Below are 5,000 nucleotides of genomic sequence, written 5' to 3'. Positions count from 1 at the left end.
GGTTCAGAGTGAGAGACTAAGAACCTGATAGAAGGTTCAGAGTGAGAGACTAAGAACCTGATAGAAGGTTCAGAGTGAGAGACTAAGAACCTGATAGAAGGTTCAGAGTGAGAGACTAAGAACCTGATAGAAGGTTCAGAGTGAGAGACTAAGAACCTGATAGAAGGTTCAGAGTGAGACCCTAAGAACCTGATAGAAGGTTCAGAGTGAGACCCTGAGAACCTGATAGAAGGTTCACAGTGAGACCCTGAGAACCTGATAGAAGGTTCAGAGTGAGAGACTAAGAACCTGATAGAAGGTTCAGAGTGAGACCCTAAGAACCTGATAGAAGGTTCAGAGTGAGACCCTGAGAACCTGATAGAAGGTTCAGAGTGAGAGACTAAGAACCTGATAGAAGGTTCAGAGTGAGAGACTAAGAACCTGATAGAAGGTTCAGAGTGAGAGACTAAGAACCTGATAGAAGGTTCAGAGTGAGAGACTAAGTTATGTTGTTTACATACACTGTGTTGAACAACAAGGAGACTACCTAATTAGCCAATCACCGCTGGGGCTTTGTGAAGACACATCCCCCATGATGCTAAGCGTGTGTTTGTTGCCTCTGTGCTGAGAAAGGCCTGATGCAGAAACGCGGCCACAGAGACTGCTAATATGCATTCAATTATAATTGTTTTATTTTATTCATGAATGCTGGCTTTATGATTTGTTACTGGATTAGTACAGCTCTCAAACACACATTTATCAAAGCTATTCCTCTTGTTTTGTTGAGCACGCCTTTTCTTAGCTTTGAGGCTGTAAATTAGACCACAATATGAAGAAATCAATAGAAGTCTCACCAAACTGCAGAAGGAGAAAATGGGCAGAATATTGAAGTAAATAGACTGTGAATCTTTCTGAGGGGACCATCCTAAACATGAACCCTGACCCCCCACACATCCTAAACATGAACCCTGACCCCCCACACATCCTAAACATGAACCCTGACCCCCCACACATCCTAAACATGAACCCTGACCACCCACACATCCTAAACATGAACCCTGACCCCCCACACATCCTAAACATGAACCCTGACCACCCACACATCCGAAACATGAACCCTGACCCCCCACACATCCTAAACATGAACCCTGACCTCCCACACATCCTAAACATGAACCCTGAACCCTCACATACACGTGAACGGCTGGAGTTGGGTCTAAACATGAAACCCCCACACGTGTGTGTGTGTGTGTGTGTGTGTGTGTGTGTGTGTGTGTGTGTGCGTGTGTGCATACATGCGTGTGCGTGTGTGCATGTGTGTGTGTGCGTGCATGCGTGTGTGTATGCATGCATGTGTGTGTGTGTGTGTGTGTTTGTGTGTGTGTGTGTGTGTGTGTGTGTGTGTGTGCGTATAGTTGTGTGTGTGTTTGTATTCTATTAGTTTGTTTTTTCACTACTCTGTGTGTCTTGAGCGCAACCTACATCTTGTATTGCCCACAAACCCTCTCTCTCTATACCGGAAAATATCACAATGTGCTTTTTCCCCATTCCTGTTATTTCATCCATCAGGAGGACACATCGACGCTACACCTCCACTCACAACCCTTCCAATCTAATCTACCCACCATGCTCAACTGACCATGACCTCACTGTCACGGGGGGACTCTGGAACTGCCAGTCAGAGGCTATCTCAGCCTATGCCTGCTTCATGTCCCTCTACTTCCTGGCTCTCACAGAGACATGGGTTACACTGGAAAACACAGCTACTCCAGCAGCCCTCTCTGATGCCTACTCCTTTACTCATTCCCCTAGACTCTCTGGTTGAGGGGGAGGAACATAACTCATCTCGCCTAAGTGGTCACATAATGTCCTTCCTCTGTCACACCTGTCCATATCCACCTTCGAATTCCATGTTGTTTCTGTCACCTCCCCTGTCAAAATTTCACATTGTTGTTATCTATCGTCCACCAGGTCAGATTGGCCACTTCTAAGAGGAGATGGATGTCCTTCTCAGCTTCTTCCCTGAGGACGGCACACCGCTCTCACTACTGGGAGACTTCAACATCCAGTCAGAGAAGCTTCACTCGTCTGGAGTACTTGACCTTCTCTCCTCCTTCGGCCTTACCCTGTCCCACTCTCCTCCAACTTATGTGGGCATTCAGCTCGACCTTGTCTTCACCAGATCCTCCCATACCTCCAACCTTACTGTTACCCCTCTTCTGGTTTCTGATCATCATTTCGTATCCTTCTCCCTTCCTCTCAAATCCTCCCCCTCCCAGTCAGTCTCTACCCACACTGTATCCTCTCACCTCCAACCTGCGCACCCTCTCACTCACTGCTCTCTCTTCCTCTGTCTTATCCTCCCTACCCTCTGTTGAATCCTTCTCCCTTCTATCCACTGATGCAGCCTCCTCCACCCTCCTGTCCACTCTTTCCTCATCTTTCGACTCTCCCTGTCCTCAAGGCCAGCACCATCCTCTCCACACGCTGTCTGAAACCCTGCAAGCTTGTGGAATATGGCTCCGGGCAGCTGAGAGGAAATGGAGAAAAACCGGCCTCCCTGATTACCTAGAACCTTATCTCTCTCTCCTCCTCAACTACACCTCATCTGCATCAGCTGCTAAAGGTTCTTACTACCATTCCAAAATTAAACATTCTGCCTCTGACTCAAGGAAACTGTTCTCCACATTTTCCTCACTCCTCAACCCACCTCCTCCTCCCCCTCCTCCCCCTCCTCCCTTCTCCCTGTCTGTAGATTACTTTGACACCTACTTTGAAAAGAAGGTTGATGACATTAGCAGCTCTTTCTTTCTACCTCTCACCAACACTGCTACCTCTCCTCCCAAACCCACTGCGCGACACCCGGTCTCTGGTTTATCAGCTCTTTCCCCCCTCTCCCCTGATGATATTCTAAAACTTCACATATAAGCGAGCAACCACCTGCCCCCTTGATCCTATCCCCTCCCCCATTCTCCAATCCATCTCCAAAGACCTCCTTCCATTCGTTACCACCATAATCAATTCCTCTCTATCCACTGGATCTGTCCCAGCGGCCTTCAAGACAGACAGAGTCAAGCCTCTTCTCAAAAAACCAACTCGTCTGCTGTCCATAACTACAGACCGGTATCCATTCTGTCCTTCTTATCTAAAACCCTTGAACGTGCTGTCTCTAACCAACTGTCTCACTACCTCCTTCAGAACAACCTCCCTGACCCTCACCAATCTGGAAACTGCTCTCCTCCGTGTCACGGAGGCCCTCCACTCTGCTGAGCTTCCTCCCTCTCCTCTGTTCTCATTCTTCTGGACCTGTCTGCTGCATTCAACCCTGTCTGTTTGCATCCTACCTGGCCGATCGCTCTTACCAGGTGACCCTAGGATAGAGCCCTCACCACTGGGGTCCCCCAGGGCTCTATCCTAGGGCCTTTACTGTCCTCCCTTTATACCAAATCTCTTGGCTCTGTAATTTCCTCACATGGTTTCTCCTACCACTGCTACGCAGATGACACTCAACTCTTTCTCTCTTTCCCCTCCTCTGACTCACAGGTGGCAACACGTGTCTCAGCATGTCTTCCAGACATTTCCGCTTGGATGTCAGCCCACCACCTCAAGCTCAACCTTGACAAGACTGAGCTGCTCTTCCTCCCGGGGAAAGCCTGCCCTCTCCAAGACTTCTCCATCACAGTAGAGAACTCTACTGTGACCTCCTTCCAGACAGCCAAGAACCTTGGGGTGATCCTTGACAACCACTTATTCTGTGCGGCAAACATCACAGTGACAGCACGCTCCTGTAGATTCTTTCCCTACAACATCAGAAGGATACGTCCATTCCTCACCAGAGGAGCAGCAAAACTCTTGGTCCAGACACATCTCTCGCCTTGACTACTGCAACACACTCTTGGCCGGTCTCCCCGCCTCCACCATCAGACCAGGTCATCCAGAATGCTGCTGCCCGTCTTGTGTTCAATCTCCTCAAATTCTCCCATGTCACTCCCCTCCTCCACACCCTTCACTGGCTCCCAGTAGCAGCTCGCATCAGATTGAAGACCCTGGTGCTCGCCTACTGGGCGGCAAAGGGAACAGCCCCTCCCTACTTGCAAGCAATGGTCAGCCCCCAAACCCCCCCTGTACTAACCCTAACCCCTGCCCGATCACTCTGCTCTTCCACCTCGGCTGGCCGCCTGGCACTGCCGCCTCTACATGGATGCAGCAGTCGTGCTACTTGGTCAGCTTCCCACTGCTGTCAGGACTACAGAGTCACTACCTATCTTCCACCGTAGATTGAAGACCCATCTCTTCAAGCTACATCTTAACTGTCCCTCCTAAATACCCCTTCATCCCCTCTACCCCCCTGTACAGTTTCTCTACTGTAAATAAATTAATTTAAAAAAAATAAAATAATAATTATTCCTACTTCTAGCATTGTGACTGCCAACGGCCCCTGGTCCTAGCATAGATTACTGAGACAAATGTATTTGTTGTAAGTCGCTTTGGATGAAGGCGTCTGCTAAATGCCATAAATGTAAATGTAACACTTCACCCATGGCACCCTTGGTCTGGTCTGGGTCTAGTCTCTAGTCTGGGTCTAGTCTCTAGTCTGGGTCTGGTCTGGGTCTAGTCTGTGACAGGAGAACGTGTTTACGTGAGGCTCATGAATATAGGTCATGTTTTCACTTAGCTCTGTGTCTACTAGATTTACAGTCATGTTCTGTAGTTAGATGTGTGTGTGTGTGTGTGTGTGTGTGTGTGTGTGTGTGTGTGTGTGTGTGTGTGTGTGTGTGTGTGTGTGTGTGTGTGTGTGTGTGTCAGACGGCTCAGTCAGTCATGTTCGGTGGTTAGATGGCTCATAGTAACATTTTCTGCTTCCAGGTTCTTGTTAAGACATGACTGATCTGGCAGCAGCAACCTCAGGGCTGTCACAGAGACAAGGGTTCTGCTCAAAGAGAAAATATGCACTTCCCCTCCTCCCCTTTCCTCCCTCTGACCCCCCCCCACCCCACCACCACCCCATCTCTCCCTGCATG

General features: G+C 49.0%; 1 protein-coding gene across 1 annotated transcript in view; it reads right to left on the bottom strand.

Moving 5' to 3' along the window:
- Positions 1–5,000, bottom strand: part of LOC310824517 (nephronectin-like) — a 21,230-nt gene that overhangs the window by 15,197 nt on the left and 1,033 nt on the right. The window lies entirely within an intron of this gene.

The sequence above is a fragment of the Argentina silus genome, assembly GCF_951799395.1.
Source record: "Argentina silus genome assembly, contig: scaffold_301, whole genome shotgun sequence".
Taxonomy (NCBI): domain Eukaryota; kingdom Metazoa; phylum Chordata; class Actinopteri; order Argentiniformes; family Argentinidae; genus Argentina; species Argentina silus.
The sequence above is the reverse complement of the archived record's forward strand: the minus strand, read 5'-3'. Positions and strand labels throughout refer to the sequence as shown.